The 13,926-nt window shown below is 36.6% G+C and overlaps 1 protein-coding gene across 6 annotated transcripts in view; it reads right to left on the bottom strand.

Annotated features, from left to right (window-relative positions):
• The window catches only part of NUMB (NUMB endocytic adaptor protein), a 174,706-nt gene that overhangs the window by 136,624 nt on the left and 24,156 nt on the right, over positions 1–13,926 (bottom strand). For all 6 annotated transcript variants that reach the window (XM_060095887.1, XM_060095886.1, XM_060095889.1 and 3 more), the window contains exon 2: positions 346–474. The gene's annotated coding sequence lies outside the window, so the exon portion shown is untranslated. The remainder of the gene's footprint in view (positions 1–345; positions 475–13,926) is intronic.

The raw sequence follows: 13,926 nt of genomic DNA, 5'->3' as shown, positions 1-13,926 counted from the left end.
AAAATAAATGACTGATGTGTTTCAAACCACTAAGTTCGAGTGTTTTGTTATGCAACAATAGGTAACTAACACAAGTTCATAAATACAATTTGGAAAAACATACAAAAAGAGAAAGAAAAACATTTAAATTACCCTAAGTTTCACCACTGTTAACATTTTGACACATATTTTACAATCAAGAAAATATTTTGCCCCACCCACCTAGAATTCCAAATGCTTTGTTTTTAACAGGATAAAGGGTTAAATTCTTAAAGGCAGTCAACTGTTTGCATCTAACAAGAAATAGGAAGGAAGCGTATTAGCACTCATTCTACTTTTCTTATCCTTATTATCTCTTTCACTTACCTGTCCTCAGTGAGGTGTCTGAGGATGGCTGGCCCACCAATATTCCAATCTACGGATGTGGATCAAAATCTTGGGTTGCAACAGCAGCTGCACTGGCCTTCTTCCCTGGAAGTTGTTTAAGCCCCAAATCTGAAATTTTCAAGGAAAGAAAATGCTAAATATAGGCATCTTTTTAAAATCACTTATAATTCCATCTCTACAACTTAATGGGAACTGTTAGAGTAGGTTAAAATTACATGGAAGTGAATGCACAGGTTTCGCTAAAATGGATTTGGGTAACATGGATTCAGTCCAACTCTACTTCTTAACAGCTATATGATCTTAGTGAAGGCACAAATTGTGCCTTAATCTCAGCATGTGCTGAAGATTGAGGGGACAGGATCAAAATTTGGGGTTGAGAGTCAGAAGACCTCGGTTCTAAACTCAGTGGTCATTCTGCCTTGCTGTAAGAACTTGGATACTTCTCTAGATTCAGATACATCATCTCTAAAAGGAGAGGACTGCATTAGATAATAGTTCCTGAATTCTAATTCTTGAACAGGTACCAGCCATGACCAAAAAGATGGGTTTAAAGTTACCAAACTGTGCTTACTATGAGATTGCCTTTCCTACTTTTTTGGTGTTAAAATGGCTTCTTTTATGAGATGATGTGATAGACAGTAGTAGTTGTGTTTTAAATACCCTAAATAGTCAAAATCAAAAGCTGAAGCCCTATGTAAAAAATCAAAAATTCTATTTTAGAAATTCAGTGTCTAATATTTACATGAGCTCTAAAATTCCTTTTACTTCTATCATTCTACATATTCATTCACTACTCAACTTTTATTAGGTACCTAATATGTGACAAGTACTCTACTAGTTGCTGAGGGGTCCCAGAAATACTTAAGACTAGTCCCTGCTCTAAAAACATCTCCCAGTCTAACAGGGAAACAGACACATAAACCTCAAATACAATTTAATGGGTTAAGTCTTCAAAGAGAGGTCTTGCAACTACGACAAACATACAGGAGGTAGAATAGTAGAATGAATGAGTTTTTATATTAAGTAGGATTTTGGACTGAGTTTTGTAGCTGTATGAGGAAACTACCTCTTTGAGCCACAATTTGCAAATTTCCATATTTTTCCAGATCTTAGTTTCGGCACGCAGGCTTCTTAGTTGCAGCATGCATGCAGGATCTAGTTCCCCAACCAGGGATCGAACCCTGGCCTGCTGCACTGGGGGTGAGGAGTCTTACCCACTGGACCACCAGGGAAATCCCCAGATAATTACATTTTTAAAAACCCACAGAATAAGAACAGCTGAATTTCATTTCCAGTAGATACTCTAACAAAACAATTTCAGATGTAATTTGCAAAATATACTTTTAGCCTATAATGTGTTTTACTTAATTTCTTCCTTGGCCTGATTCTAGAACAGACTATAATGCTTTTGATGTTTTACTTTCAGTTTTACCAGTTATGTTAAAAGAGAACTAAATACTGAAATAACAATAGGTGCAGCAAAGGCTTTTCAAATATGCCAGTTACATATGTTTTGTATGTAACTAGCGAAAAAATTTGACATGTGGTTCATTTAATCATAATGAACCAATACAATTAAAGGAACACTGAGATTTTGTCCATGATTACATTTCACATCTTCCTGCCTACATAACAGTACAATAACTAAGTCTCCTTACAATATTATAACTATTGGGTTGGCCAAAAAGTTCGTTTGGGCTTTTCCTTACGGAAAACCCAAACGAACTTTTTGGCCAACCCAATATTTTAAAAGGAAACCAACATATTCCAAAGACACTAAAACAAAGAGCCATAATAAATTATGGATGTTAGTAGTAATTCCCCAATATCTTCAGATTGGAACAAACTAGGTGTTATACTAAAGAGGATATATGAATATATATTACTTTTAAAATAGTACCAGAAAGGGGAAAAAAAACCTAAACTTCTAAAAACACAACTGGAAACACTAGCATTGTGAATTCATAAAACTAAATAAAACGTTGCTGGTTCAAAGATTTGGCTTGCCAAATTTTTCTCTATGGATAAATGCTCGATACCCACTGGACATTTTATACCACCTCTAAGATTAAGAGTTTCTGCTAATTCTATGAAGATAAATGAATTCCCAGGTTGCTTATACTCCAAGTAGCTGTCACTAGAGGAAAAGATCAGAGAAGGGCAACTTAATCACATTTAAGCTTTATTCAGATCTGTAAAACAAAGAAATTTGACATACTCTCCAAACAGAATATGCCTATGGAAAAAATTATACTATTTAAAGGAAAAAAAACCCAACACTTATTTTTACTTTTTTTTTTTACTAGAATCACTATGCCAATTAGAGTAAGTATAAAGAGGAGAGAAAATCTTCCCAATTACAAACTAAGTCCTCCTAGTCAATATCTAACTCTTACAAATTTTGTTTCTCTGACTAGATATTTACTTTTATCATACCTGAAGATCCTCATCTTTCACCACCTAGTATCTTTTCAAAGGTTTTAGACCCACCCACTATCCAACCTCAGTTGACTACCTCCTTAATACCCCTTCTTTGCATATGAACATTAACAGCTCTTATCATTTCATTTCACCAAGGCCAAGTTCTGAGTGATGTGCTGCTCAGAATTCCAAGCCTGTGCTGCATGGCCCCAAATCACTCCTCTCAAAATTTCTCTTATTTATACACTAATTCCTTGCTACACAAAGTGTGGTTCACAGATTGGTAGCAGAAGCAGCACCCAGAAGCTTGTCAGAATTGCAAAATCTCAGGCCCTACCTTAGACCTATAGGCTAAGAATATGCAATTTAACAAGATCCTCAGGTGATTCATACACATAGAAAAATTTGAGAGGCACTGTCCTTGTTCACTCATTCAGGGTCTCTTCCTCCTGCTTTACAGTTCCTCACTTCCTATCTGGCATATAAGGGACCAGATCCTTTTTCTTTTGAGCATACTGAAACCCACCAAAATGAAATAAGGAATCTTTAAATAAGACTACATAGTTTTGGGCTTCCCTGGTGGCGCAGTGGTTGAGAGTCCGCCTGCTGATGCAGGGGACACGGGTTCGTGCCCCGGTCTGGGAAGATCCCACATGCCGCGGAGCGGCTGGGCCCGTGAGCCATGGCCGCTGAGCCTGCGCATCCGGAGCCTGCGCTCCGCAACGGGAGAGGCCACAACAGTGAGAGGCCCGCGTACCGCAAAAAAAAAAAAAAAAAGACTACATAGTTTCTTCCTAACCTTTTCATAAAAGATTGTAAACTCCATGAAGCCAGGGACTTCATTGTATCCTCAAAACCAAAACAGTGCCAGGCAAATATTTGTAAAGGGAACAAAATAGATAGCAGATGATCCCTAAAGCCCTCCAACTCTTAACTCTTTGGCTCTTCCATTTGCTATGTAAGCAAAATTCTATCTCAGGCAAGGGAAGCTAAAATATGAGATCATCTAAATTTAAAAAATGAAAAATATAACACTTTAAAGGGTTTGATCGAGGTCACAAGGCAGATTCATGATTAAGTTCATAAGACTCAACAACATTTTAATCAAATCATTGCATCATTATTAATGTTACTGTATTTCATTATTATATTCTAGGTCAAATGACTATAATACTTCCTCTACGTATATCAATACATCCTCCACTATCATCTAGGTAGCTAGCAAGTTCAACTGTCCAGAAGAGTTATGCACTCAGAGTTTAAGGAAGCCTAAAACGTACACACTGCTGGACAGAATCTGTACATAAAAATTAAAAATTACATGGTTTGATTAATTTTTTTAAAACCAGAAGAAATAAGTTCTTTCGATCCTTATCTAGCTCTTGTTGAAATAGAGAAAAGAAACAAAAGGAAAAGAAATGAATAAAGGTATGGAAAAGACAAAAGATCAGGAACCAGATATAGCAACAAGATACAGAAAAGAAGAGATCAGGATTAAAAGTAATCAAAGGTCTCAAGGAATGAGATATAGGCAAAAGTGGCTACAAAGACAAAGAGCAGAATACCAACCGAAGCAGCTTCCTTGTCAACAACCTCTAATGATGACACATAATGCAAGAAATTTTTAGAGCAAGTAGACTGTAGAATATCTCATGAGGTTAGTGTATCATTTCTCCCATCTACTATATCCTACATATCTAAATTAACAAGGAAATACATACGAAACCCTTAGAGATCAATAAAAAGCAAATTAGGTTCAATATGTACTATGCTTTCTATGGCAAGTTAAGTATTGGTTTGGAAAAGTTTTCATCAATCTCTGAAGATTTTCATCCAAAAAAAAGAAAAAAAAGGTTAAAATAAAGTTTTGATTCCTCACCTGCCTTTTACATTTCATTTTCCCAAACTACTTACAATATCAGATTTAATCCAAAACAGATTTAATCAGTTCATGCAGAGATTTCTATTTCTAAAAAACATTTTCTAGAAATCTCTCAATTTTATACATATATATATATATATATAAAAGGTTAAATCAGGGTGGGCCAAGACCACCAGAACAATGGACCAAAATAGAAATAGTAAAGGACTAATAAAACTGACTATAAAAATGTAAAACATCTACACTGCAAAAGACATTATGAAGAAAAATTAAAAGACAAATGACAAATTGGGAAAATATCTACAATATAAAACAAAGGTTTACTATCCTTAGTGTATAAGGAGCTCTTACAAATTAATAAGAAAAAGACAGGAGCGGAAATACATGAATACCAACTGACAAAAAAAGAAACAAAATTATAAGCACAAGCTGTTCAACTTCACTAGTAGTGACCAAAGAGATGCAAATTACTATAATTTCTTGACAAATACAAAAATGATCAATAAAACCCAGTGTTTTATAAGGTATGGGGAATCTGGCACTCCTATTCACTATTATTGGAACTATATATACATTTTTTTGCATTTTATTTTTAACTTTTTACTTTATGTTGGAGTATAGCCGATTAACAATGTTGTGATAGTTTCAGGTGTACAGCAAAGCGACTCAGACATACATATACACGTATCCATTCTCCCACAGACTCCCCTCCCATCCAGGCTGTCACATAACATTGAGCAGAGTTCCCTGTGCTATACAGTAGGTCCTTGTTGGTCATCCTTTTTAAATGCAGCAGTGTGTACATGTCAATCCCAAACTCCCTAACCATCCCTTCCCTCCACCCCTCCCCCCACCCCACCCCTCGTAACCATAAGTTCATTCTCTAAGTCTGTGAGTCTGTTTCTGTTTTTTAGATTCTGCATATAAGCGATATCATACAATATTTGTCTTTCTGTGTCTGACTTAATTCTCTCAGTATGACAATCTCTAGGTCCAAACATGTTGCTGCAAATGGCATTATTTCATTCTTTTTTATGGCTGAGTAATATTCCATTGTATACATGTACCACATCTTCTTTATCCATTCCTCTGTCGATGGACATTTAGGTTGCGTCCATGTCTTGGCTATTGTAAACAGTGCTGCAAGGATCATTGGGGGTGCAAGTACCCTTTCGGACCATGTTTTTCTCCAGATAGATGCCCAGGAGTGGGATTTCAGGGTCATATGGTAGCTCTATTTTTCATTTTTTAAGGAACCTCCATACTGTTCTCCATAGTAGCTGTACCAATTTACATTCCCACCAACAGTGTAGGAGGGTTCCCTTCTCTCCACACCCTCTCCGGTACTTATTCTTTGTGGATTTTTTGATGATAGCCATTTTCACTGGTGTGAGGTGATATCTCTTTGTAGTTTTGACTTGCATTTCTCTAATCATTAGCGATACTGAACACTGAACATCTTTTCACGTGCCTCTTGGCCATTCGTATGTATTATTGGAAAAATGTCTATTTAGGTATTCTGCCCATTTTTTGATTGGGTTGTTTGTTTTGATGATATTAAGCCACAGGAGCTGTTTGTAGATCTTGGAGACTAATCCCTTGTCAGTCACATCATTTGCAAATATTCTTCCCAATCTCTGGCTTGTCTCTTCGTTTGTTCGTGGTTTCCTTTGCTGCGCAAAAGCTTTTGAGTTTAATTAGGTCCCATTTGTTTATTTTTTATTTTATTTCCATTACTCTGGGAGACAGATAAGAAAAGATATTGCTGTTATTTATGTCAGAGAATGTTCTGCCTATGTTTTCCTCTAGGAGTTTTATAGTGTCTGGTCTCACACTTAGGTTTTTAATCCATTTTGAGGTTATTTTTGTGTACAGTGTTAAAGAATGATCTAATTTCATTTTTTTACATGTAGCTGTCCAGTTTTCCCAGCACCATTTGTTGAAGAAACTGTTTTTCCATCATTGTATAGTCTTGCCTCCTCTGTCATAGATTAATTGACCATAGGTGCGTGGGTTTATTTCTGGGCTTTCTATCCTGTTCCATTGGCCTATAGTTCTATTTTTGTGCCAGTGCCATACTGTTTTGATGACTATAGTTTTGCAGTATAGTCTGAAGGGACTATATTTTTAAAGTTTATAAAAACTTTTAGGAAAATAATCACATTTCAAAATATGCCTATCCTTTGACTCAACAGTCCCACTTCTAAAAAATTTATTCTAAATAAATGGATGTGTGCAAATATGTGTGTAGAGAAGAGCCATTACGTATGCCTAGCATATGGCAGGTGTTCAATAAATAGTTGATGAATGAACCATAATACTGTTTATAATAGCAAGAATTGTTAACAGTAGAAACGTCTACAAATAAATCATGACATATCAATACCCTGAAACCCTACGCAGCTGTCAAAAATGATAAAAACAGACCTATAATTATTGATTAAAAATACATCTATAATAAATTATAGATGTAAAAGAAAACCAGTAAAATGTATGGCCATTCCTCAAAAAATTAAACATAGAGTTACCATATGATCCAGCAATTCCATATGGTATATACCTAAAAAAATTGAAAGCAGGACTCAAACAGATATTTGTACACCAGCGTTCACAGTAGCATTAGTCACAACAGCCAAAAGATGGAAACAATCCATGTGTCCGGTGACAGGTTAATTAATAAACAAAATGTACATACCATGAAATATTATTCCAAATAGACATACAATGGAATGTTATTCAGCCTTAAAAAGCAATGTTCTAAACGTATGGACATCAAGGTGGGAAAGTGGGGGGGGGGTTGGTGGTGGTGGGATGAATTGGGAGATTGGGATTGACATATATATACTAACATGTATAAAATAGATGATTAATAAGAACCTGCTCTATAAAAAAATAAAATTCTAAAATTCTAAAAAAAAAGCAATGTTCTGATACATGCTGCAACATGGATTAACCTTGAAGAAATTACACTAAGTGAAATAAAGCCAGATACAAAAGGACAAATATTGTATAATTCCATGTATATGAGATATTCAGAGTAGTCAAATTTGTAGAGACAGAGAGAAGAATGGAGGTTGCCATGGGCTGAGGGGAGAGGAGAATGGGGAGTTAATGTTTAACGGGTACAGAGTTTCAGTTTGGAAAGATAAAGTTCTAGAGATAGATGGTGGTGATGGTTGCACAACAGTGTGAATGTACTGAATGCCACTGAACTGTACACTTAAAAATGGTTAAAACAGTAAATTTTATGTTGCATATATTTTGCTACAAAAAAACAATAATGCAAACCATAACACAACTTCTAGACTGCAATGAACACAGTGTCTTTATTATTTTTGAGTCCTACGTTCATAAAAACGAGATTTTAAACTATATATATAAAACAGTTCCTTGGTTATTCCTGTTCCTAGTCTCATTATTCAGGACCACCTACACGAGTCATCAAGAATAGTACCAAGTACAAATATTCTCCCTCTGAGGTTCAAAAGCCTAACTCTGTAAGTTACAATTCTAATAATTCTAAATAATTAAACACTGAATCAGAGTTAAAACATGTAGCTTCTTTGCCTAACTTTACAATTACTTAAGATTAAAGTCAAATAAATTCCAATGTAAATTAACTCTTTTCCTCTTCAGCAAAAAATTCAAGCTATCTAGACTGTAAGCAGAATAAAGAGTTCAAGAAAGACGAAATATCAGAAATATCTGAATATGCACATTAGCAAGTCACCAGAAAACTGAAGAATAAACTAATGAGATCTGAGCCTTAAAGAATACAGTTTATCGTTAAGATAAGTAAAAGGGAGAGCCATGTCTGACATCACAGTAAATATCAAGAATAGAAAGCCCCAACCAATTCCATCCTGCTCCTTGCATTCTCAGAGAATGGTGTAACTCTGACATAACTCAAAATATTTAGTTAAGGCATACCTAGGGAATTCATTCCATCAAGGAGTGGCAGGTACTTAAGGGCCGAATCCAAATTTAGTGCTAACTGAAACTTTACTGAGCTCAAAAGCCAGATGTTTCCAGGTGTGGGAGCAGTGCTCCTGCTTAGCCAGCTGCACTCTCACCTCATGAAATGCTGCCCTCTGACACACTCCACAAGCAAAGAAAAGCTGGATCAACACACCTGTTCTCCAAAGGAAACCACGTCAACTACCTGGAACTGTGAAAATGAACTGTGATGTCACTTAGGCATAGTCAGCACATAAACAGAATAGAGAGAAACAGAGGAATGCATCACATGTAATAAGGGTGAACATTTATTCTCATTTTTCTGTCAACTCTGGGTATGTGGGTGGACGCAGTAGGGGGTTATCAACATCAAAAATGTTTAAAAATTCACTATTGTAGAGAAACACTTGTACATATGCACCTGAAGACATAAGTAAGAATATATTTGTAATACCAACAAAATGGAAAAAAACAACTGTCCATCTTTAGGAGAAAAGATACACTGTGGTACATACAATTAATATACATACCTGAGAAAATTAACCACGGTTACACATGTCCATAAGAATGAATCTTTAAAAACATAATGTTGATTAGCCAAAGCAAGCAAGAATATACATACACCGTGGTTCTATTTTTAGAGTTAAAAAATAAATAAAACTAAACAATATATTTTTGAAATACATACAAATGTGGTAAACGTTTAAAAAAAAAATGAAGGGAATGATAAATAAACATTCCAAAACAAAATCCTGAATAGTTTCATCCCTGGTGGAAAGACAAGTAGATGGAAAACAAGGAGAAATATACCAACAACATTGGTAATGTTCTTTTTCTTGAGCTGGGTGGTGGGTTTACAGGTACTGGTTTTATTATATGCCTCATTACTTACATACACAGTACCATATTCTAATCTATATATCAAATAGTTCATAATGGGAAGGGAAAACAGAAAAGGAAGGGAGAGGGAAGAAAAGGAAAGGGAAGGCAGACATCAATAATGAAAGTCAACATGGAACTCCTATCTCTCCCTGCAAAGGGCACATAAACTTCCACTAAATATAGGCTCCATCCTGAAACCCCACTAAAACAAAAGTTTTTTGTTTTGAAAGCATAAATCTGAAATGAAATGCAAGTAGGTAACTTACCTAGCCTCAGTTTTTAAAAATTAAGATAATGCCTAGGGCTTCCCTGGTGGTGCAGTGGTTAAGAATCCGCCTGCGAGTGCAGGGGACATGGGTTTGAGCCCTGGTCCGGGAAGATCCCACATGCCTTGGAGCAACTAAGCCCGTGCGCCACAACTACTGAGCCTGTGCTCTAGAGCCCATGAGCCACAACTACTGAAGACCGCGGGCCTAGAGCAACAAGAGAAGCCACTGCAATGAGAAGCCCGTGTACCACAACGAAGAGTAGCCCCTGCTTGCCACAGCTAGAGAAAGCCCACGCGGCAACAAGGACCTGATGCAGCCAAAAATAAATAAATAAAATAAATAAAAAATTTTGAAAAAAGATAATGCCTAATGTAATATAAGAGGGGAAAAAGTAATTTTTAATAAAATATTTTAATATGTAAATGTTACAGTATAACCATCCTAAAATTCATATTAATAAGAAAACAGACACTTGCTCCCACACACAGAAATGCCATGAACAGGGACTTCCCTGGTGGTCCAGTGGGTAAGACACTGTGTTCCCACAAGGGGGCTGGGTTTGATCCCTGGTTGGGGAACTAGATCCCACATGCATGCTGCAGCTAAGAGTTCACATGCAGCAACTAAGAGTCCGCATGCTGCAACTAAGAAGTCCGCATGCCACAATGAAGATCCCTCATGCTGCAACTAAGATGCAGCACAGCCAAAATAAATAAATAAATACAAAAAAGAAAAAAAGAAAAGAAATACCATGAACATGACAGCTACAAATGAAGACTGACACAAATGAGCTGTGTTGGGAAATCAAATACCACAAGGGGCAATGCCATTGGTAATATGATTTTCCAAAACAGTTAACAACTCTTGTTGTAGTTCTGAACAAAACAAAGTACAATTTGCTCTCCATTTAGCCAGTAGTTACATTCCTGGAAAATTCAGTGTCTATTAAAGCCATGCAAAAAACCACTTTGTGTTTAAATGTAAAACAGAACTAGGATCAGATAAGTACAAACAGGTTTTTCACCCTTAAGAAGGTCTGGGGAAATGTTCAAAATTCATGCAGAACTGTCTCATACCTTGTGAGATGTATGGCATTCCTGAGTCCTGCTCAATAAATGCCAATGCTGCACCTACCCCACCTTAATCACTGTGGCAACCAAAGGTGCACACTCAAAGACCCAAGCACATCATAGGGGAAGTACTGACTCCACTGAGAACCGGTGACTTTGAGAAAGGCTAGGTCCCAACTTGGATTCTAGACAGCCCTTATTTTTCATGACATCACGAAGCTGAATGTAAATGATAAAGTCTAACCAATTTCTAATTTTGGCAAAGGAGGAATCCTCATAAGGTGAAGAATTTATTGTCAGGGAAAATATAAAGGTAGGCAAAAACCTAAGGATATTCACCTTAAATAAAACTGATACATCAAATCAAAAGTTGGCAGTCTTTTCACCCAAATGATGGCAATCTTTAAGGACAGTATTGCTATTTTGCTAAAATACAACAAATGTCACAACTGAAAAACACTGTAACAAAGAGAATGTTATAGATCACAAAGCATTTTTAATTTTAATATTTATAGCAATTCTATGAGACAGATATCATTATTCTTTTCAAATTACTTATAAGGAAAACAATCTAAAAAAGGTCAAAGTTGGGGCTTCCCTGGTAGCGCAGTGGTTAATAATCCACCTGCCAATGCTGGGTACACGGGTTCAAGCCCTGGTCTGAGAAGATCCCACATTCCACGGAGCAACTAAGCCCGTGTGGCACAACTTCTAAGCCTGCGCTCTAGAGCCCACGAGCCACAGCTACTGAACCCGTGTGCCACAACTACTGAAGCCCGCGCGCCTAGAGCCCGTGCTCTGCAACAAGAGAAGCCACTGCAATGAGAAGGTTGCGCACCTCAACGAAGAGTAGCCTCCGCTCACCGCAAATAGAGAAAGCCTGCACGCAGCAACAAAGACCCAACACAGCCAAAAATTAATTAATTAATTAATTTAAAAAAACAAAGGTCAAAGTCACAGAGCTAATAAACTGATAGAGACAGGACTTTAAGCCCTCTGATTTCAAATCCTGCGTCTTTCCCTCAAACTAGTATCTGCTTCACAAAGGCCCGATATGGCAATACAGATCAATGGAAATTCATCACTCAGTACAACAGAAGTGTCATTGGGAAAGGCTCAATATAAAGCCTCAATCTATTTTGATAAATGACAGATAGCTGCACTTATACTACATATATCAGTTATTTCTCAATATGAGAAATTTTTTTTTTTTTTTTTGCGGTACGCGGGCCTCTCACTGTTGTGGCCTCTCCCGTTGCGGAGCACAGGCTCCGGACGCGCAGGCTCAGCAGCCACGGCTCACGGGTCTAGCCGCTCCGCGGCATGTGGGGTCTTCCCAGACCGGGGCACGAACCCGTGTTCCCTGCATCGGCAGGCAGACTCTCAACCACTGCGCCACCAGGGAAGCCCTATGAGAAATTTTTAAATGTTAACAGTCTTGTCTCATATTGAAAAAGAAAAAGAAAAATACTTAAAAAGAAAAAAGTAAACTTTTAGCAGTTACCATGACATATAGTGTCTATTTCCTAATATCAGAAAGATTCTGGATCAGAATCCTAATGAATCTTCTACTGAATCAAACACTTCAGAATCCCACCACAGATTCTGACAATCAAAGAGTTTTAAAAACTTTCAGTTTGGGGAGAAATGCATAACCATTAAGAACTCTATAAAAATCTCAACTTAAGCAAAATACCACTAAAGTACAGTCACTAGCTGGATCAGTCCTCTCTGAAACACATATCTAAAGTTCACCTGAGAATGACTACATGATGGGATGACATATTGAATTAGTTTTCATTCATGACCAGTAGATTAAGACTCTAAATGGTATTGTGCCATGCTTCTTACTTTGAACCACTTTCTTGGTTCCAAATACCTATATGTGCACAATAGTTTACAACATAAGACAAAAATAAAAGCACTTGCATCAGGGCTTGATGCAAGAGGAAAAAGGAAGTAGTGTGTCTTATTATTTCAGCTGAAGAAATAAGGAAGTAAGCTCATTTATCAGCAAGCACAATCTTAGACACATCTCTAAAGCACAGAATAATCAATTCAGCATAACCTTAAAAACAGTAGTAGCTGATAATCTATCAGACTCATCCTTCCACTAATTCAAACCCAAAATCCAAGAAGAAAGAATAACTTAACTGACATTTCTCTTTTAAAAGAAAAAAATTTTTAATTTATGCTTCTGAATTCATGGGTAAAGTTTAACAGACTAGAATGAAGGTTTTAGGGGTTACAATATTCAAGCATATTAGTTATACCTAAACACACAAACTGGAAATCTGTCATAATATTTTATCCCTCCTTTTTGTTCCTCTTTCCCAAAGAGGATCTTTACCTCAGCGTAACTATGCTTGTCAAAGCCAAAACCTCTCCCTCAAAAACCACCCTTTTTCCTCCCTCATGCACACTTTTAACATTCCCTTTTCCTGACTTAAAATTCACTCCGTTACAACTTCCATAATCTCTATGATCTTCACACATACTGCACTGACTTTTTTGACTAGCAGCTAATGGAAAGTACATGCAATAGAGCTTAAAAGAATATCAATTACCAGAATACCACAAACACAAAGAATAAAGCACTTCAGCACTTTATTACATTGAAAAAAAATTTGTAATTCCTCCTGAAAAATTTCCAATTCAAGCTTGCCAAAACACAGATTAAAATTCAATTTAAATATCCCACCCAAAAGCCTCAAAACATGCCATAATCCCCAGACACATTTGCAGAAATTTCAAATAATGATTGACAAGTGTTTTGGGGTCACTACACATATATAATGCACACTGTATATATACACACACACTATATATATATGTATATGTGTGTGTGTACACACACACACACACACACACACACACACACACACTGTCTAAACACAGAAACCAACTAGGAATTCTAGGATTCACCTGAAAATACAACAGCTCCCATATATAAAGAACTGACTTTATGCTAGGTATTGTCCTAAGAATTTATATACAAGTGTGTAAAAGGTTTCTCGTGATGGTACAGTAAATTCACCCAAATAGCAATCAATATATAAATGTATCAAATACATAAACA

Source organism: Mesoplodon densirostris, chromosome 4 (assembly GCF_025265405.1).
Source record: "Mesoplodon densirostris isolate mMesDen1 chromosome 4, mMesDen1 primary haplotype, whole genome shotgun sequence".
Lineage (NCBI taxonomy): Eukaryota > Metazoa > Chordata > Mammalia > Artiodactyla > Ziphiidae > Mesoplodon > Mesoplodon densirostris.
This window is presented reverse-complemented; position numbering and strand designations above follow the sequence as displayed.